Genomic DNA, 22341 nt, shown 5'->3' on the forward strand with positions numbered 1-22341 from the left:
CATTTGATTGGATCGGATTCGTTTTTAATTCCCTCCTGGGACATCAGAAGGAGGGTAGAAAGAATCTTTAATTCATCAAACTGAAATATTAATAGAACTCCAACCAGCTGGAGTGGGGTATGAGGCCCCCACAACTGAAGACCCCGGGGGGACCAGCAGGAGGAAGGTGGGCGAGTGGCTAGGTGGGGAGTGGGGGCCTCTCAGCAGGGCTGGGCATGGGAATGAGTGGAGGACCCAGGGCCCCCCAGCCGGCCCACCTCATGCACCCAGTCACACCCCAACATCCCCACATCTGGGCCTCTCCTAGCCCCTACCACCTCAGGGGTCTGTACCCCTCCACTTCGGGCTACAGATGAGCCACTGAGACCCAGAAAGGGGGAGCCACCAGGCCAATGCTGCATACCAGTTTCTCTGCAGAGCTCGTCTGACCTCCGTCCCTGGCCCAACTCTGCATAGCCCCAGCTCTGGAGCCCCTACCCTCTGGACCCATGGCTTCTCTGGCCCCAACCCCCGAGGGTCACGAGAGGAGCGGGCACCCTGAGGCATCGGCTTGGCCCCACCAAGTGTTCCCCACCTGCTGGTAGACCCTAACTAGCCCCTCCGGGGACGAAGGCTTTTCCCACACACCGCAGAGGTGGTGGCTGATGGCGGACCCTCTCCCAAGAGCAGAGTGTGAGTGGGGAGGAGAAACAGCAGGAGGAAAGTCAGGGTCACAGAGTAGAAGCCAAGGCCGTGAAAGACCCCATATGTTTCTGGCAGGCCGGCATCAGGGGGTCCAGGACTGTGAGCTGACACGGGCTGCCCCTGGCCCAGTGCTGCCAGTTAATGCATTCCGTGGTTAAAGACCAGGTTCCTTCTCCACCTGAGTCTAATATACCTGCCTTTGGCCCCAGCCATGACACTGTGTCACTGTGGGGCCGCAGCAGGGCACTCGATGTCTCCAGCCTCAGTTTCCTCACTGATAAGGAGGGGCTGGTATAGCTCCCTTCACTGGAGGGAGAGATGGTAGATGCAGGTCCCCGAGGAGTCCTCTGGCTGCCCCTCCCTCCCCTGCACCCTTCAGCCCATGTAAGGCCCTGGGCCCTCCTCCTCCCTCTCACCGATGTGGCTGAATCACCTCCTCTTCTCCATCCAGAAACCCTCTCCCTGACCTTCAAGGCCCAGCTTAGCCACCACCCCTGGTGGAGAATTCCCCAGCTTCCGGTTCAGTGGTCTGCTCCCCCCCAGGGGGAAGGAGAATCTCTTACCCCTCTATTTCCTGTGTGCAGTGGGTTTACCGCCTGTGGGCAACCCGTGGTGCTTGAGTAGAGGGGTGGGTGGACACACAGACGAATGGTTAGATGGACAGATGGTCTTGACCTCCCTCCATCCCAAAGCTCCGAATTCAGGAAGCAGGTGGGAAACGTGGGACAAAACGAAGAAGCAGGGGAGCAGCTGGGAGGGTGGTCCCGTTTCTCTCCCTGCTGGCTCCTGCAGAAGGGTGTATGCCCCGGCCTGTGCACGCTCGCCGCCCCCGCCTCCTCAGAAAGGGCCCATCCGGCCCCACGTGACCCCCAAATTTCAGGGAGATCCCATCTGAGGGCCCTCCAGGCCGGGAAGGGGCGCGCAGAGCCTCCCTTCAGGAGAGCGGCCGCTGTGGCCCTCCCTCCCCACCAGCCGCACGCTAAGCCCCAGCGCGGACCGCCAGCGCCGCCCAGTGGCCGAGAGCCCTCACTGCAGCGCTGGTCCGGCCCGGGTAGGGTCTGCACGGATCTGAGCTGGACTCGGGGCCGGATCTAAGCGGCGGGTAGGGCTCGGCGCCACCTCCCTCCGACGCCCGGTGAGACACCCGGATTGAGAGGCCTGTTTTTCACCTGAGCAGATTCCGGGAGGAGGCAGCGGGGGCGGCGAGGGGTCTATTTCAGGGCTGCTTCCCAGCTGGGCCGCCGCCCCCTCGGATTCATGTGCAGCCCAGCTCACCTGCTCTGACTGCGGGGAGGGAGGGGTGCCTCTTCTGATGCCCCGCAAAGTCCAGAGGGACGCCGGCTGACCCGGGGCAGGAGGCGGCAGGTGAGGGATGTCCTGGATTCCTAGGTGGCAGAAGGCAGAGCAAGGGGAACGGAGAGGTACAATGAAGAGGCCTGTAAAGGGAGTGAGAGGGGCGCCAGCCACAGGAAGTTGCACACCTCGCCTCTCTCCCTGCAAATTGCAGCCCTTTTATTTGAGAGAGACGGCGAAAGTGAGCGAGGGGCACAGAGAGAGAGAGAGAGAAGTAGGGATCACCCTGGGGGTCTCGTGTTTTACCCAAAGCGGGGCTCGTGCTCACCGGATGCGGGGCTCGAACCCTCAAAGTCAACATTTACTGCCTTCCCACTATGTGCCAGGCCCGTGGTTGGCCGACCCTACTGTGGCACATTAGAATCATCTGGGGACTTTTAAAACTGATGTCTGGGCGCATCCCAAACCTATTAAATCAGACCCTGTGGGAGGGCCGGGCCTCGGTCATCCAGGGTGATGCAAAGTCTGAGTATGTCCAAGACGTCAGCATCTGGCATCACGGGCACTGCGATGACCAGCAAGTTCTGTCATGGGGTAGCCCCTGTCATCCTCACCACGGTCCTGAGAGGCACATCAGGGTGGGGAGGGGGGGTCCCCCTCCTGAAGAGCTTAACAGACAGCTGGGATCAAGCCCCCTGTGCTACGCCCCTGCAAACTACCACAACACACGGCTGAAAGAGGCTGTCACTAACATGCGCTGTTATTGTTGTTGTTTTTAAGTTTATTTACTTGTTTTGAGAGAGAGAAAGCATGAGCAGGGGAGGGGCAGAGAGAGGAAGAGAGAGAGAATCCTGAGCAGGCTCCATGCTGTCAGCGCAGAGCCCATCTCAGGATCAAACTTATGAACTGGGACATCATGACCTGAGCCAAAACCAGGAGCCGTGCTTAGCTGACTGAGCCACTCGGGCGCCCTTTAACACACACTGTTATTTGTATAATATTTTTACTAATAGTCCGGCCATGTCCTCCAGGGGCGCGAGGACTGCATTCCAAGGGGACAGAGTGGAGAGCAGAGGCGGGCAGGCACTCCAGGAAAAGAGCTGTTTCCAAATCTGGAAGTGCAAATGGCAAGGGGCATGTGGGTGGAGGGGGGGGGTGTCACACACTGGGGCCCACCCGAGTTCAAGGGCTCTCAGTCACAACTCTGCTCCTTAGATAAAGGGAGTGGTTCCACGGGCGCTGGATGGATCCCCAAAATAGATCCCAAATCTACTCAACAGCGTGGGTGAAACCCACAGTCATAATATTGAGCAAAAAGAAGCCAGACCCAAGTATACATACTGTGTGATTCTGGTGATTCCATTCATACAAAGTATAAACACAGAACAAATAACCTATAGTGAGAGAAGTCAGAGTATCGGCGTGACCTTTGAGGGGGGTGGTGGCCAAAAGGGACATGAGGGGGCTTCTGAGGACTTGGATGTTCTGTCCTTCATCTGGATGTTGATGGCATCAGTGTGTTCACTCCGTGAAAGTGTGTTTTACTTCAGTAAAAGTGTCAATAAATACACAGGATTATGAAGCCACCCAGTTCCCAGAAATACCCTATCTTGGGGCCCTTGAGATGGTTAAAATCAGGGCTCCGAAGCTCCTCCAGCTCCCATATGCCTCTCCCTGCAACCCAGCTCCACCCAGGTGGCCGGAAACATGATGTTACAGCTAGGATTCTTTGGGTGCAAGCGATACAATAACTCTGGCCAACGTAAACAAAAATAAATACCAGGAACTGGCTTGGTAGCTCCTGTGGAATTTGCCAGTGGCCACTGCCAGTTCACTAAGAAGACCCGAGCCGGGTTCCGGGTTCCCTTAGGATAACGACAGCAGCCAAAATCCAGACCTCTGCACACGTGTTTCTGCCGTGCGGAAGAACAAGGAGGGCGATAAAGGCCCCCGGGCCCCCCCGCCTGCAGCATAACCAGGAAATAGCTGAGAAGAGAAAGCAAGCTCTGAACGCGACAGAACAAGGTCTGGACCTCACAGAGTAGAGAAGGTCAGGGGAAGACTCCGTGCAAAAGAAGAGAGGGCAGCAACCTGCTTGGGGACACAAATAAAATGATCCTGAGAGAGAGAGAGAGAGAGAGAGAGAGAGAGCTGTACCCTGGTGGGAAATACCAATACCTTGAATAGGTCTGATGCCCAGCGGATCAGAGCACTGGCTTCTGCTGGAATTGAAAGGAAGGTGTTGCTGAATGCGCGGGGCCAGAGTAGCCGTCTGGAAAAGGCACCAGTTCTGGGTGACAGGGGCGACCGGGGAGGGGAAGGTGGCCCTGGGAGCCTTGCTGGGGAATGGAGAGAAGGGAGTAAGCTTATGGAAACAAGAAGAATTACCAAATCCACAAACACATCGATCCTCCCCGCCAAAAAAAGATACTTCAGAGATGACAGAGATACTTCACGGAGATGACAAGTACAGCATAGGGAATACAGCCAATAATATTGTAGCCATGTGTGGTCGACAAGTCCACTTAGCCATGGCGAGCACTGAGTAATGTACAGAACTGTCAAATCTCTGTGTTATACACCTGACACTGATGTAACGTTGTGGGTCAACTATACCTTAATCATTTTTTCAAGTTTTTTAAAATTTATTTATTTTAGTAATCTTCACACCCAAGGTGGGGCTCAAACTCGCCACTGACCCTGAGATCGAGAGTCACACGCTCCATTGATGGAGCCAGCCAGGCGCCCATTCAATAATTTAAAAAAAAAAAAAAGAAAAATACTTCAGCTGATGAAGTTTCCTCCAGAAAAACGCCACCGGGTGGAGGAAAACTCTGACACAACACTCCAACCTGGACTGAATATTCTTTTTTTTTTTTTTTTTTTTTAAGAGAGCACATGAGCGCGAATGGTGGAGGGGCAGAAAGAGAGAGAGAGCGAGAGTGAGAGAATCCTAAGCAGGCTCTACAGTCAGCACAGAGCCAACACGAGGCTCCATTCCACAACCCTGGGATCGTGACCTGATGATATCAAGATGCTTAAGTGAAGTCAGATGCTTAACTGACTGAGTCACCCAGGTATCCCTGGACTAAGTATTCTTAAACAATCATTTGCAGAGATGAAAAACACTTTAATGTTTTGTTTTGTTTTTTGAGAGACAGAGCACGAGTGGGGAAGGGCCAGAGAGAGAGAGAGAAAGAGACAGAATCTGAAGCAGGCTCCAGGCTCCGAGCTGTCAGCACAGAACCTGATGCGGGGCTCGAACTCACGAACTGTGAGATCATGACCTGAGCTGAAGTCAGACGTATAAAACCGAGTGGGCCACCCAGGAGCCCCTGAAAAATACTTTAAATCAGGCACTTGGGAACATCAAATAAAAATGGGCCAAAAAATTAGAAGCAGATATAAGAGTTAACAAAAATCAGGAAAGGAATTGAAGGGGAAAAAAAGTCAAAATCTTCTCAGAAGTGAAAAGTAAATTTCAAGAGAAATTAAAGTCAACTGAAAATATAATAAGAGGCACTCATATCATACCAGGAATGAAAAGAACCAAGAAAACAAAAGTAAAATCAGTAACAAAGTAAAAAGTAAAAAAAAAAAAAAAAAAAAAAAAAAAAAAAAAGTGCCAGAGAGAAAAAGATGGTTAAAGAAGATAGGCAAAGGGAGTACAACATACACATCACTGGAGTTCCCGAAGAAGAAAAACAAAATGATCAAAAAGAACTAATATCAAACAAAATAGAAATCCCTGGCCCCCAAAAGAAGGAACTTTCTAGAAATAACGCAACATAATCTACATATCGAAGGGGCATATCAAGTACTTAGAAAAGATGTGGAATGGCCATCTCTGGGGTAAATCTTAATAAAACCTAGAAAAAGAGGAACAGTACCTTTCCCCGGGAGAAAATGGTGGGCCCCACCTTACCTGGCGAGGTAGCTCAGCATTCCCAGGGAAGAAGGTACAAACTGACATTATGAGGCCCAGGTGTGCTGCAGGAAGGGCACGATACCATCTAGGTAGTGTTCTTTCCAGGATTACTTGAACCCGAATCTGCTCATGAGGAGACCACCAGATAAATGTGGACTGTAGCATATTCTACAAGACAGCTCAAAAATGGCACTGTCGTGAAAGACAAAATGCTTGGGGGGCGTCCTAGGATACCAGAGTCCTGACAACTAGATGCACTACATGAACTTGACTGGTTCCTGGATTTTTAAAAGAGTTAAGGGGACACTTGGCTGGCTCAGTCAGAAGAGCATGCAACTCTTGATCTTGGGGTCCTGAGTTCAAGCCCCACGTTGGGTGTAGAGATTACTAAAACTAAATAAATAAACTTAAAAAAAAAAAGAGTTACAAAGGGCATTATTGGGACAACATCAAATAGAGACCGTGTTTTAGGTAATACTAGTGTATCGGCATTAAATTTATGAAGTTTCTGTGGTAGTTTTAAAACATAGCCCCCAAGGGGCGCCTGGGTGGCTTAGTCAGTTAAGGGTCTGACTTTGGCTCAGATCATGATCTCATGGCTCGTGAGTTCGAGCCCCACGTTGGGCTTAGAGCCTGGAGCCCGCTTCAGATTCTGTGTCTCCCTCTCTCTCTGCCCCTCCCCCACTCAGGCTCTGTCTCTCTCTATCTCTCAAAAATAAATAAACTCAAAAAAAAATTTTTTTTAAAGAACAGTTCCTAGAGCAGGGAGATTGTGTGTGTGTGGTTTTTGTTTTTGTTTGTTTTTTAAGTAGGCACCACACCCAGCGTAGAGCCCAATGTGGGGCTTGAGCTCACGACCCTGAGATCAAGACTTGAGCTGAGATCAAGCGTTGGATGCTTAATCGACTGAGCCACCCAGGCGCCCTGAGATTCTGAGCAGTCATTGTCCACCATGCGGCAGCATACCCTGGGAGCCCCGAGGAAAAGCGCCAGGCTTGGGCCCAGGGTGAAGTCAGGGAAGGTGAGTTTACAGGGTGAGTGGGAGCCGTCCAGGCAGACGAAGGAGGCTTCCAGACCTCGGAGAAGTCTGTTGTGGTGAGCACTCTGGGGCTGTCTCCCCTGCCCTCCCCGCAACACATACACATAGCAGTGGGCTCGCACCCAGCCCGACGTTTTCTCCCAGGAACTTGGACAAGAGAGAAAGAGAGACTGACTCTCATGGTGTGTCTAGACCTACAGTTCAGGAACTGGGATGTTTCCCGCGTGTCATAGGGAAGAGGGAGGAAGAAATGAGCTCCCTTCCTGAGGCCTGGCCGTGTCTGTCCCTCCCTTCCCTTAACTAGACTTCTCTGTGCACCACCAGAAGGGGGCTTCTGTTCCTTCCCATTCGCAAAGCCAAGAGGGCCAAAGGCAAAGGGAGCAGCAGGGAGGAGTACTCGGCAGGGCAGGGCAGAAGATCAGGGGGGACAGTGGGTGGTGGTGGGTGGTGGGCAGAGGGGAGGCTCTCCGTGAGAGGCAGCATGAAGAACGCAGGCCTTGGAGCATGGGCCCTGGATCGGAGACAACCACAAAGCTTGGCCTTGGCCAAGTCACTTAACTGTTCTGAAAAATAGCTATCAGGCGGCAGTGAGCGTCTCTTTCTCACTGGGCTGCCGTGGATGGAGTAGGAGGCTGATGCCAACCACTGTAATCTCGAAGGTGGCGGGGGGCATCTAGCTGGTGGGGGAGGAAACAGGCTGGAGAGGGAAAGCCACCGTCTGAGAACCGGAAAGCGCCTTGGCATTCCGGGCCCAGGCGGAGCCTCCTCCCTCACCTCCACCCACGTCGGCAGTGAGCGCTGGCGCAGCCAGGAGACCCTCACAGTGCGAATGTCAGGTTTGGGGGCTGGGTGTCCCTGCCATTGCAAATGTGCACAGGTGGCTACTGATACCTGTCCCTACAGAGGCAGAAGCTGCCCCTCTCCTCCCCATGAGGGATCTCAGGGCAGTGGATGGGACAGCTCCGACCTCAGCTGGCCCCCACGCTGGGCCCTTGGAAGACTTGGATCCGTTTCTCTAGCGGTCGGGGCAGCCCCCTCTGCCACCTTCCACTATTGACCAACAGAGGGCGCTCCCACACCCCTTTTGGTCATTTCAAGCCTATCGTTTCTCCTTTCTGCCTATCCCTTCCCTATCAAGGGGCTAGGAAGGCGGCAGGTGTGAAGGGAGGAGGTAGAATAAAAACCTGCCATTTATTGAGCACCTACAGCGTCCCAGGCACTGTGCACTACTTCGTTATCCCTCACAACTCATTTCTCCGAGGAGACCGGGGCTCAGGAAGGTTGTCTTCAGGAACATTTTCCACCCGGTGTACACACCTCTGAAAAAAGGTCCGCCTTTATTCACTCTGCAGACTGGGAGCTTAAGTTACAAGGCCTTACAAAAGCAGCATAGGAAACCACCCTGCTGCCTCCTGAACTTGTGCCCTCAGCCAGGTCTGGGCTCAGAACCACCTTGTGTCTCCACCCTGGCCCGGACCTCCCACCTCCTCACTGAGTCCAGGGGATTTGCTCCTCTGGGTTCCAAGGACCTTTGCTGTCGGCTCCCTCTGGCCCGGGCCTGACGCTAGAGAGGGAGAACAGGAGGGCAGGAGGGAGGGCGGCCCCCCAGGATAGCACTTCCTGGATGGCGTTGCCAGCCTAGGAGAGCTCCCTGATGACAACAGCAGTTGCCGCTTGGTACCCAGCAAGGACAAGGGCTGAGCCTCACTCCGGGAGCCACTCATCCCTTAGATTCTGTGTCGCCCCTCACCGAGGGCCCCTGCACAGCTGGGCTCTCGGGGCACAGAATGGGTGCCCTCGGGGAAGCTGCTCTGGTCACTGGCTCCCAAGGTGCTCAGCTCAGTGAAGGGTGGGGGTGTAGCCATTTTCCCCTAAATCCAACCTTCATCCTCCTCTTCCCATTCCGACCATCTTGGCAAGTCCTGTGGCTTTCTGGTGACTTTCAGATACAAAAAAGACCCAGTTCCCAGTTCCATCTAGTGACAAGGTAAACACCTCACAGCTAATCAAACGCTCATGGTGGGGGAAGGCTGTGTGAGAAGAGAGGGAGAGGAGAGACGAGAGGCTCTGTGTTTCGCTGCCCCCCTGGCGTAATCACCTCCTTGGGGTGTCGGCGTCTCCTTTCTGTGTGGCTGGTGTCCAGAGTTGGGCCTCCCTAGGGTGCTGGTTTCAGTGACTGCACAGTCCCTGCTGGTAACTGGTAACTGGCAGAGTGGCAGAGTGGTTGGGGAGAAGCAGAAGAGGTCCAGCCGCTTTCCAACAGCCCCTGGAGGGGAGTCTGCAGCCCAGTAGGGTCTTCTTTCTCTAGAATGTGAAGCCAAATGCTTCCTCCTTCCTTCGTCCCAACTCTGATTCCTAAGTGCAACAGGAAAAGTGCCTTTCAGCATCCTTGTTCCCATCCCGAGGTTGTCAGCCCCCGCCATCGAGTCCTTCCCCCTCCCCCGTCAACGTAATTCATTCCATGTTGGCTCTGTACTCTGTCTAATCCTTACAACCCTGCAGAAGACCAAGCATGAAGCCCATGTTGCAGAAGAGGAAACTGAGGCTTGCTCGAGACCACACGGCTTGTTGGTGTCAGAACCAAAGAAGGATATGGGATGCCTGACTGAGAATCTGAGGTCTGGATTAGCTCACTTCATCAAAACATTTCTCGGGTGGCCGGGTGGGGAAAAAAAAATTCTTGCCAGTTTAGTGCTGGGTGCCGAGGACACCAGCCGACTGAGACAGCCCCTCAAATGTTACACTCCAGGCAGAGTGTAGGCCTCACAGGCAGAGGCCCCAGGGGGTGGCACCAGGGGCGGGGAGCCCCAGAGCCACTGCCCCATCATCAGGGCCACCACAGACACTTGGCATCACCAAGGCCAGGCTGCTTTTCTTGGGGAAGGTATGTGTCCCACTCACCATTAACAGAATGGACACGCGAGTCCTTGCCCACTGGACGGGTCCTTGCTTTAGCTGAATCTAATGTGTGGAGATTTCATTTCACAAAAACCAATTAGGGTGAGGTTATTTGCTTCACCAAAAAAGTGAATGCAAGGGTTTTTCTTTTTTAATTTTTTTAATGTGTATTTCTTTTTGAGAGAGAGAGAGAAAGAGACAGAGTGTGAGTGGGGGAGGGGCAGAGAGAAAGGGGGACACAGAATCCGAAGCAGGCTCCAGGCTCTGAGCTGCCAGCACAGACCCCGATGTGGGGCTCAAACCCATGAACCGTGAGATCATGACCTGAGCCAAAGTCTGGTGCTCAACTGACTGAGCCACCCAGGCACCCCCAAGGATTTTTTTAATAATACCTTTGTTTAGGGGGCACCTGGGTGGCTCAGTTGACTAAGCATCCAACTCTTGGTCTCAGCTTAGGTCTTGATCTCACTGTCGTGAGTTCAAGCCCCACACTGAGCTGCATGCTGGGCATGAAGCCTACTTAAAATAATAACAATAATAATAATAATAATAATAATAATAATAATAATAAAGCTGTTTTATTTTTTTAAAATATCTAGATGGTAAAGCGTTTTTTTAATTTTTTAAATTTTATTTTTAACTTTGTAATTTAACTTTATTTTTTTATTTTTTAAAATTTACATCCAAATTAGTTAGTATATAGTGAAGGGATGATTTCAGTAGATTCCTCAATGCCCCTTACCCATTTAGCCCATCCTCCCTCCCACAAACCCTCCAGTAACCCTCAGTTTGTTCTCCATATTTATGAATCTCTTTTGTTTTGTCCCCCTCCCTGTTTTTATATTTTTGTTTCCCTTCCCTTATGTTCATCTGTTTTGTCTCTTAAAGTCCTCATATGAGTGAAGTCATATGATTTTTGTCTTTCTCTGACTGACTGATTTCACTTAGCATCATACCCTCCAGTTCCATCCACGTAGTTGCAAATGGCAAGATTGCATTCTTTTTGATTGCTGAGTAATACTTCATTGTATATATATACCACATCGTCTTTATCCATTCATCCATCGATGGACATTTGGGCTCTTTCCATACTTTGGCTACTGTTGATAGTGCTGCTATAAACATGGGGGTGCATGTGTCCCTTCGAAACAGCACACCCGTATCCCTTGGATAAATGCCTAGTAGTGCAATTGCTGGGTCGTAGGGTAGTTCTATTTTCAGTTTTTGAGGACCCTCCATACCGTTTTCGAGAGTGGCTGCACCAACTTGCATTCCCACCAACAATGCAAAAGAGATCCTCTTTCTCCGCATCCTCGCCAACATCTGTTGTTGCCTGAGTTGCTAATGTTGGCCATTCTGACAGGTGTAAGGTGGTATCTCATTGTGATTTTGATTTGCATTTCCCTGATGATGAGTGATGTTGAGCATTTTTTCATGTGTCGGTTGGCCATCTGGATGTCTTCTTTGGAGAAGAGTCTATTCATGTCTTTTGCCCATTTCTTCACTGGATTATTTGTTTTTTGGGTGTTGAGTTTGGTAAGTTGTTTATACATTTTGGATACTAACCCTTTATCTGATGTGTCGTTTGCAAATATCTTCTCCCATTCTATCGGTTGCCTTTTAGTTTTGCTGATTGTTTCCTTCGCTGTGCAGAAGCTTTTTATTTTGATGAGGTCCCAGTAGTTCATTTTTGCTTTTGCTTCCCTTGCCTCCGGAGACAATGTTGAGTAAGAAATTGCTGCGGGCAAGATCAAAGAGGTTTTTGCCTGCTTTCTCCTCGAGGATTTGGATGGCTTCCTGTCTTACATTGAGGTCTTTCATCTACTTTGAGTTTATTTTTTGTGTATGGTGTAAGAAAGTGGTCCAGGTTCATTCTTCATGTCGCTTCATGTCCAATTTTCCCAGCACCACTTGCTGAAAAGATTGTCTTTATTCCATTGGATATTCTTTCCTGCTTTGTCAAAGATTAGTTGCCCATACGTTTATGGGTCCACTTCTGGGTTCTCTATTCAATTCCATTGATCTGAGGGTCTGTTCTTGTGCCATTTAAAAAAATTTTTTAATGTTTATTTATTTCTGAGACAGAGAGAGATAGAGCATGAGTGGGGGAGGGGCAGAGAGAGGGAGACACAGAATCCGAAGCGGGCTCCAGGGATGAGGGGCTCGAACTCACCAACTGTGAGATCATGACCTGAGCCAAAGTCGGATGCTTAATGGACTGAGCCACCCAGGCGCCCCCAGATGGTAAAGCATTTTTAAAACACAAGAAGGCAGAAAACAAAGTAATAATCATCTATCACCTCACCACGTAAGAGGCTAGAATGTAAAAGGCAGAAAACCTGAGCAGCACAAGAAGATGTGTTGGCTTACATGGTCAGACCACAGATAGCACAGGAGTAACATGATTCCCACTGTCTCTTGCATCTTCTTTTGTCCCTCAGCACCTTGGCTTCGCTCTCTGCAGGCTTTATCCCCACGCGTGGGAAATAAGACTGCAGCCTTACTGAGCTCACACCCTTATGATGCCCCCAAGAGGAAGAAGCTTCGCCTCCACTCAAATTCAGAAATCCCCGGGGAAGGACTCTAACTGTCGATTTGGGTCATGTGACCCACCCTGTAGTCTGAGGGACCGAGTTCTGTAATTACAGGGCATATGACTGGGCTGGGAGAGAAACCACTAGTTCTCCAAAAAAGGGGGCTGCTCTTCTTGTGGACAAAAAGGTAGATGACCACTTTATACCAGGGGAAAAGCACTCCTAATATGTGGCCTTTAGTGCAGGCAACAGAACCCATACAGGGTGGTTTACATAAAAAGGAAATTGTTAGAGACTATAAGGAATCTTCTGCTTCTGGCATTATAGCATCATGGCTGAGAACAGCTGAACTCTGAAAAACATATTTATTTGAAATGTAACTGATCTGACAAGAGATAGGGGATGTCCCTAAGCACACCCCCTCTGGGACAAGGGACCGGGGGCTGGCCAGGGCTGGGGCAGCAGGCAGCCAGATAAATTTCCTCCTGTTACTGGGAAACTGAGGCTTGGTCCAAGCCCAAAACAGGGAAGGGGAGTGTTGGAGTCCCTCATTCAAGGCAAGAGGAAGTAACCCCAGATCATGGCGCTTCCTGGTACCAGCAGAAGAGGAAAAGCAAATGCCGTCTGCAGGACTGCATCCCTAATCCTCGACCGAGACCTACAGGATTCCTACCAATTTGAAACCAACAATGAGCTCACAAAGATCGCAGGCACACGAGGAGGCAAGTTACTGTGTCTGTGAGTCAGCAAAAAACAACGAATTCCAGGTTTAGATCCCTAAAGACTGAAGATCAAAGGATTTTCAGATAAAAATATATAAAACATACATTTATGAAATGAAACATGCAGTCACAAAGAAGCCACTCGACAAAAACAACTAGGAAAGAACAGATGGGTTTTAAGATGGAACTTCAAGAAATGAACAATAGGGGTGCCTAAGTGGTTCAGTAGTTAGGTATCTGACTTCAGCTCAGGTCACGATCTCACAGTTCAGGAGTTCAAGCCCCGTGTTGGGCTCTCTGCTGTCAGTGCAGAGCCCGATTCAGGTCCTCTGTCTCCCTCTCTGCTCCTCCCCCACTCTTTCTCCCTCTCTCTCTCAAAAATAAAAAAAAAAAAAAAAAAAAAAAAGAAATGAACAATATAAAGGTTGGAATCAAAAACCTTACTGAAAAGATATTAGAGACAGTTGAAGAGAGAATTAGTGAGCTGAAGCTATAACCAAAGAAATCACCTGGTAAACAGCACACACAGAGAGGCAAGAAAATGAAGAGTTTAAAAGAGATTTTAAGAGACATGGAGGACAGAGTAAGAAAATATAACATATATTTATCAGAATCTCAGAAAGAAGGAAAAGAGAAAAGGAGGAAATGAAATATTTAAAAAGATAATGACTGTGCAGTCTCCAGAAGTGATGAACAACATAAATCCACTAAGAAAGTACACATTCCAGAGTGCCTGGGTGGCTCAGTTGGTTAGGCATCTGACTTGTGGTTTCGGCTCAGGTCATGATCTCACGGTTCACGAGTTCAAGCCCCACATCAGGCTCTGTGCTGACATCTCAGAGCCTGGAGCTTCCTTTGAATTCTGTCTCCCTGTCTCTCTGCCCCTCTCCTGCTTGCACTGTCTCTCTCTCTCAAAAATAAATAAACATTTAAAAAATTATATGGTAAAATACAATATGACAATAAAAATGAGTGGGTTGTACCTACATGCAACAACCTAGAACTGTATACTCATATACAGTTCTCATATGCTGAGAGAAAGAAATACACAAGAACATGTGCAGTATGGTTCCACCTGCATAAAGTCCGAAGTAGGCAAAAACTAACCTCTGTTATATCAGATTATATATCGGTGGAACTATAAGGAAAAGCAAGGGTATGATTAACATAAAAGGATAGTTACTGAGGCATGATTTAAAAAGGAACATATTGGGGGTCTAGTGTTAATTTTATAATTATTCTATTGTTGTCTTGTGCACCTTTCTATACATGGGTTATATTTTATAATTGTTCAAAAGTTCCAAACAAAACCAAACCAGAGTGCATACCATCAGACCTACACTAAGGGATGTACTTCAGGAGGAAGGAAAATGATCCCAGAAAAGGAGGCTGAAATGCATGAGGAAACAGTGAGCAAATCAAATGAGGAACACGTGGGGGGAAATCAAACAAACCCTACCTTAGAAAATAACAATAAGGTAGAGTTTGAGGGGGCCAACCAAAAAGGACAGACCTGAAGTACAGAATAAAATTAGGTCAGGCAGGAGAGGATAACCAGCGTCAAAGGGTTGCATTATTCAAGAAGGACATTAATATATTGCTCAACAACACATTCTGTTAATCTACAGATGGATTTTTTAAAATCCTGCTATATATTGTTCACAAAAGACACCTATAAGGCATAAGACAAAGAAAGTTTGAAAGTAAAAGGATGAAAAAAAATATAGCAAGCAAACATTAACATCCCCCCACAAAAAACTTAGCGTAATTTTATTAATATCAGACAAGATCACTTTTAAGATAAAATACATTATCAGAGATCCAGAAAATCATTACATAATGATAAAAGTCAAATTGGTTCAAAGATATAACAACTCTAAACATCTAATTAGCTTTCAAATATATGGGGCAAAAAAATGGACAGAACCATAAGAGAAATAAAGAATCCACTATCATGACAGAACACTTCATAGACCTTTTTCAATCATTAACAAATCAAGAAGACAAAAAATCCAGCAAGGGTATAGAAGATTTGAATGACAGAATTAACAAACTTGATCTAATGGACATGTATACCAGCCTGCACATGAAATAGATACACTCAAGAATACATAGAATATTCACACAAAATGACCACATGGTAATCATAGAACAAGTCTCAAGAAACATTAATAATTCAGTATCATGAAGACTGTAGTCTCTGACCACAATCTAATTACATCATTACTCATTAACCAAAAAAGTAAATAAAAATTTTCCATACATTTAAAACACACTCTCAAAATAAACGAGGTCTGAGTTGGGAGAGCACATGGGACTATAGATGAAAATAGAATGGCCATATGTTCACAATTGGACCTGGCTGTAGGTACCTAGGGGTTCATTATATATTCTCTTCTCTTTTATGTATTTGTTTTCCATGATAAAAGATTTTGAAAAACAATACTCAAGAATAACATATGTGTCAAATAATTAACAGTAAATTTTAAATATTTTACAATAAACGATGAAAACTAATCAAAACTTGGGGGATACAGTGAAAACAATGAGAAGAGGAAAACATAACACATTGAAAGCTTGAAAAAGAAGAAAGGCTGAAAATAACACATTAACTGTCCAAGTTACAGAGAGAACAGCCACATAAATTCAAAAACAGCAGCAGTCAGGAAATGACAAAAATAAGAGCAGAAATTAATAGACAGAAAACAATGCAAGAGAGAGAAAATCCATGAGGTCAAAATTGTTCTGTGAAAAGACCTATTAGATTGGCAAACCTTTGGTGAGATTGACCAAGAGAAAGAGAAGTCACAAATATACAATGAGGAAGCCATTGTTTATTGGCTTCCAAATAGGAAGCCACCCTGCCCAAGAGCGGAAATGAAAGGATGAAGGAAGTGTGGACAGCTGTGGAACATGGGGGGAATGCTGAGAGGGAGAGTCCAGACCAGCTCAGGTGAGGTGCCCAAGGTCACTCCACTGACCCTGGGGCTGAGCATCAGAACCTCAGCCACTTACAACCACATCCCTGAGAGCCAGAGTCCAGCTCACCACTGTCCTCACCAAGAAAGGGACTTCCAGGGAGCACCTGGATGGCTTAGTCAGTTAAGCGTCTGACTCTTGATTTCAGCTCAGGTCATGATGTGGAGGTTCATGAGTTTGAGTCCCACGTCAGGCTCTGTGCTGACCGCATGGAGCCTACTTGGGGTTCTCTCTCTTTCTTTCTCTCTGCCCCTCCCCTGCTCTCCCCACCCTCTCAAAATAAATAAATATTAAAAAGAAAAGAAAGGTGCCTGCCTCCCTCCTGCCCACCTACCACCCTTTTGCCATTCACAGCCCCTCACAAGCATCTGATTGGCGGAGGCTGAGCTCTAGTTGGGAGAAAGACTCATGGTTCTGCTTTCTTCCTTGAGCAGGCAGGCCTCTCCAGATTTAGGGAATGTGGTCAAAAGATGCTGGAAAGGCTAAGATGGTAATTTTCATGTAATATGGATTTCTCTTACCATAACTAAAACATTTTTAATGCTCAAGCAGCCAAAAGGCATGTCATGGGGCCACTACAGGTAGTACTTATTAGGACCCTGGGAAAGGCTATGAAAAGTCTGAGGCTTTGCCCTACTTGCAAGCTAACAAGCTAGCCTGCCACCATTTCATGGAGACTGGCAGAAGACAGGAGACTCGTGGGTCAGAGACAAAGGACTGTATTACTTAAAACAGAGCGGGCATCGTGAGTTTCATGTTTGCGCTGTTCCTCTTGCGCCACAAGTCCCATGGGGTGATGTGAAGCAGCCCAAGTGGGTGCCACCACACAGTGGGTCTGCATCACAGCTGAGGAGCCCCAGGCTTAGCGAACTCAAGTCTTTTATAAGGAACTACAAGCAAATCTGCCCAACCTTTGCCCTGGAAGGAGACAATATGGGACAGTAAATAAACCTGCCCTCTGCTCTGAAGAGAGATAGTATCTCCATCTTCCAAGACGGTTCAATATACAAACATACTTTGTCCAGAACAAAGGCGTGCATGTCGTGGAACTCAAGAGCAGGACAGGACAGGGCATTGCAAACAGCGGCCACAGGCTCTGTGGTCAAGACCCTCTCAGAGGAGCAGTGCCTAATGTGGTCAAGAACCAGGCCCCACGGCAACAGGGACAAGGACAAGGACCAGGGAAACTCCAGATTCTCACATGAGCTGATATAATAGGGATAGAGACTCAATAATAGCCCCTGCCAGTTGTTCTGCCAGCCAGGTAGGGAGTGGCTCCAAGCCAATTTTAAGTTTATTTTGAAAAATACAGAAATGTGACACCGCTCAGGCCCAGGTGTTTTAGAAACAGCTCCCACTGCTGTGTAATGGCCTGTCTCCTCTCTCTCTCTGGGACTACTCAGCAGCTCACCCATCACCTCTTCTCAGCTCCAGCCCCCATTCCAAGTCCCTGGCCTTGTTCTACCCCAAGACAATACAGCAGTAGCAGAGTGAGGGGGGTATTATTTTTACCCCATCTCATCTCAAAAGGATTCTAATTAACCAAAAAAAAAAACAAAAACAAAAAAAAAAAAACAAAACACATGCAAAACAAGACTTGTTGCATCAAATAAGAGGCAAAATTGAGGTAAAGTGGCCTTAATCTTGTACCCTGTTACTCCATGGGTCTCTGGATTGGGCTGTGAGTTTCCTGGTGGCCATAGCAAAAAGGGAAGTAATAACATCATCAGATACAAAACATAAATACAACACGGTTATTCAGAAGAAAGCTGGCCATTCCTGTACTAACATGGGAGAGAGATTTCTTCCCTGGTCCTCTTTGAGATAACATCATGTGATGTAATAAAAGCATCCTCGGGGCACCTGGGTAGCTTAGTCACTTGGGCGTCCGACTTCAGCTAAGGTCATGATCTCATGGTCTGTGAGTTCAAGCCCCGTGTCAGGCTCTGTGCTGAGCCTGGAGACTGCTTCAGATTTTGTGTGTCTCTCTCTGCCCCTCCCCTGCTCATTCTCTGCCTCTCTCAATCTCAAAAATGAATAAATGTTAAAAAGAAATTTTTTTTAAAAAAAAAGCATCCTCAACAATCTCCCTTCCACAAATACAGCAATATATCTGTTGTGACACTTTCCCGCAGTCTCCCTTAGTGAAGGATACATGTATCCAATTCAACTCAATGAGAGAAGTTCTAAGGGGCTAGAGAAATTCTAGCCATGGGCTTCTCAGAGGTCTCTCAGAAAGATTTAGAGGTTTGCCTTGGTGACCTGGGCCTCACCTGCTGGCTTGACTTGCCTAGACCTGCTCTGGCCTCATTACTGAGCCTTCTGCTTGTGATGGAGTTTCCTCAATGGCCCTTCTCTAATAACCTGGCCTCCACATTGTTGCCTTAACCCAAAGCCCTTGGGGCTTCCCCTCCCACACCTGTGGCAGACATCACTAATCCATCCCAGCACTGATCCTCAGTCCCTGTCCAGGATCAGATGACCGGAGGGCTGTAACAATGTCTGCAATCAGCGTAACCAACAAAAGATATCCAGGACACCTACACGCCAGTAAGAAAACGATAAATAGCCCAAAAGAAAGATAGGCCAAAGATCTAAACAGGCCTTGCAAAGAAAGAAACTACCAATGGCCAGTCCACGTGAAAAGTTGTTCAGTCTAACTAGTGACGAAGGAAATGCAAATTCGAACAAGAAGAAAATACCAGTTTGCACCCAACAGGCTGGCAAAGACTGATACACCTCGCAGAGCACGTGAAGAGACAGCAATTGTAGTTGGTGGTGGGAGCGTAAATTCGTGCTACCACTTTGGAGAATAGTTTGATGATTCTTAGTAAAGCTGAAGATGTATAAACATCACGACCGCAAATTTTTACCTCCAGATGACAACCGCAGAGAAACTCTGTGTTGTGTGTCCAGGGAGTCATGTTCAAGAAGGTTCTCTGCGGCATAGATTAAAATCATGAACTCCTGCGAGCAACTATCCTTAGCAGGAAGGTAGATAAATTGTGGCCGTCAGAAAATAAAGGACACACAGATTACAAGGAGTGGGTTCGAGTCGGCACTGATAGATCTCAGAAGCATCATGTTGAGATAAAGCAACTGGCAAAATGATATGCAATGTGATGATGTCATTCATGCAGAATTTTCTAACGCAAAGCAACATTGTTTGCAGATATATACTTATTTGGTAAGTTGTCAAGCATGTTTGGGAAGGAAAGAATACTTCAGAGAAAGGAGAAAGGAGGTCAAGGGTGGGCTTCAGTTTTTTTCCATGACTTTTATATATATATGGGCACCTGGGTGGTGCAGTTGGTTAAGTGTCTGAATTTTGATCTCAGCTCAGGTCATGATCTCACAGTTTGTGAATTCGAGCCCTGCATCAGGCTCTGAACTGATGGTGCAGAGCCTGCTTGGAATTCTGTCTCTCCTTCTCTCTGCCTCCCCCCTGCTCATGTTCTCTCGTTCTCTCTCTCTCTCTCTCTCTCTCTCTCTCTCTCTCAAATAAACATTAAAAATGTTTTAATTAAAATATATACATATTATACAAAATAAGTCAAAATATTTCAAACAAATAACCTTGTTAGAGTATAGATATTTGTTACATCATTTTCTGTATTTTTCCATATGTTTCAAATATTTCAAAATTTGTGATTAAAAGCAAAACAAAGAGTACTATGATCCTGTAGTGATGCTAGTCAGAGCAGGGATGATGGCAGGGAGAGGTCACTATTTCCATCCCTGCCTGGAGTCCCAGTTTCTCTGACTACCACTCCCCCCACCACACACACTGTGGTAGTCCCCAGCATCCCCAGGGTTCCCACCCTGTCCCCAGGACCCAGCCATTGCTCATCTGATCAGAGGCCTTGCCGGCACTGCCTGGATCCCTGACAATCACCTGCTCCTGATGCCCCACGACCACGATCTCCTACTGGATGCATGTCCTAGATGGCCGCCCATCACTCATCACACAAGGCTGAGCAGAGACCATGGGACTTTTTTAAATTATTTTTTTAAATCTTTTACTTATTTTTGAGAGAGAGACAGAGCATGAGCAGGGGAGGTACAGAGAGAGAGGGAGACACAGAATTCAAGCAGGCTCCAGGCTCTGAGCTGTCAACACAGAGCCCGAGCCCGACGCAGGGCTTGAACTCACAAACCTCAAGATCATGACCTGAGCCGAAGTCTGACACTTAACTGACTGAGCCACCCAGGCGCCCCGAGACCATGGGATTTAAAGCCAGAAGATGTGGGTTCAAACAGTAGTTCTGCCACATCTTGGCTGTGTGACCCTGAGAAAGTAACTTTACTTCATGTTAAGGATGATAAAACAACAGGAGAGAATTAACCTGGGTCCCTCACATTTGTGCAGCTGGCCTACCAGCCTTGAAAAGCTCACCCTTGGTCTTTCTGACCATGGAGAGAAGGAAATTCTAACTTGTTTAAGCCACTATGATTTTAGGGATTGAGGTAATACCGCTCTTCCCAGAACGCCCCTCAACATTATCTAAAGCTTTGCTTCTCAAAGTGTGGTCCCCAGACCCGCAGCACAGGCCTCAGCTGGGAACTTGTTAGAGATGCAGAATCTCAGGCAAAATCCCAGAGACCTGTGTGCGGGCTGGACCGTGAGGAGCCCGGCTGCAGGCCCAGGATATGGAGAGGGACTTCCCTGTTGCCCTGGAATTGCTAAAGCTGCAAAACCAGGAAAACCAGGTACTGCGCACTCTACTCCTTTGTTCTAAAGCTGCTCCCAGAGCAAACAGCCCCCAGGGTCCCCCCCCACCCCCCCCCCCCGCCCCGTGAGAAGACAGCGGGCAGCCCCACCCCCAGCCCAGCGCAAAGTGATGTTGAGGCATCTCCCTCTTTGCCAGTTCCCACCTGCACCGCGGCCCCCACTGCAGACCCATCAAGAAGAGGGCTCCAAGGTGATCTGGGAGGGATGCCCGAAAGAGGGGGAATCTAGCAAGTGTCTCATTCCCCAGAGGGGCAGCTCAATAGCCCGGAAGTGACCATCCCCAAACCACTAGAATAGGACATCAGGGAAGAGGCGAGTGGGAAGGGACAGTCTTTTCTCCCAAAGGGAGGCAGTTCTGGTACACCAAGACCATGATGTGCCAGGGGACATTGCTCTGTCCCGGGGGGCAGGTGAACTTTCTTCAGGGGCACTGCCGGGGGCCTGGAGTCTGATGGAGGGATCCCTTCTCCTACGGCTCCTTCCGACCCCAGGTCCCCATGCTTTCAGACTCCCTTTACCTGTGGAGGCCTCGGCCTTGGCAAGGCTCCTGCGTCCGCTCATGGTAAACACACATTTGCCAAACAGTGGAGGGCGGGCTGCCCTTTCTCTCTGCCCGCTGTCCCCCCTCCAACGTCTATCTCCTCCTGCTCAAATGGAAGACCCATTCAGGAAAGTTAGCACCCAAACTGCAGGAAGTGCAGAGGAGGGAACAGAAAGAGACAGAAAACAGAAAGATGGAAATTATTTGATCAGAAAGCCAAAACGCGGAAGCAACTCGAATGTCCATCAGCTGACGAATGGGGAAATAAAAGGTGGCATAGCCATATAATGGAATATCATTCCGCCATAAAAAGAAATGAAATGTCAGCACGAAATATCAGGATGAATCTTGAAGCCATGCCAGACACAAAGACCATATATCGTATGGCTCCGTTTACATGTAAATGTCCAGAATAAGCAAATCTATCAAAACGTAAAGGAGGGGCACCTGGCTGGCTCGGTCAGTGGAGCGTGCGACTCTTGATCTCAGGCATGTAAGTTCGAGCCCCAGGTTGAGTGGATAGATGACTTAAAAAATAAATTCTTCTTTTTTTTTTTTAATGAAAGAAACAGAAAGTAGATGAGTGGTTGCCCAGGGCTGAGGAGATGGGGGAATGAGGGAAGGGTGCCAGCTAAGAGGTATAGGCTATCTTTTGTGGAGTAATGAAAATGTTCTAAAATCAATTGTGGTAGTGGGTGCACAACTTGGTGAATATACTAAAAGCCAGTGAGTTGTGCGCTTTGAATAGGTGAGTTGTATGGTGTGTGAATTTTATCGCAATAAAGCTGTTTCTAAAATTAAAAAAAAAAAAAAAAAAAAGATAAGCATTCAAGAACATTTCTCTGAAGTGAGGGATAGGAGTTTCCAGACTAAAATGGCCTGTCAGGTGCCAATACAATGGACAAAAATAGACCCTCACCAGCGCCCATCATCATGATGTTTCAGACAGGGATATTCTATGAGCTTTCAAAGAGGAAAAATAGGTCACTTT

The 22341-nt window shown here is 48.0% G+C and overlaps 1 long non-coding RNA gene across 3 annotated transcripts in view; it reads right to left on the minus strand.

Moving 5' to 3' along the window:
• Positions 1–7879: 7879 nt before the first annotated feature.
• Positions 7880–22341, minus strand: part of LOC132666953 (uncharacterized) — a 55506-nt gene continuing 41044 nt past the window's right edge. For all 3 annotated transcript variants that reach the window (XR_013555595.2, XR_009604918.3, XR_013555594.2), the window contains 2 exons: positions 21328–21495; positions 7880–9299 (listed from right to left, as the gene is read on the minus strand). This is a non-coding gene — a long non-coding RNA (uncharacterized LOC132666953). The remainder of the gene's footprint in view (positions 9300–21327; positions 21496–22341) is intronic.

Source organism: Panthera onca, chromosome B2, assembly GCF_046562875.1.
Source record: "Panthera onca isolate mPanOnc1 chromosome B2, mPanOnc1 haplotype 2, whole genome shotgun sequence".
Taxonomy (NCBI): Eukaryota; Metazoa; Chordata; class Mammalia; order Carnivora; family Felidae; genus Panthera; species Panthera onca.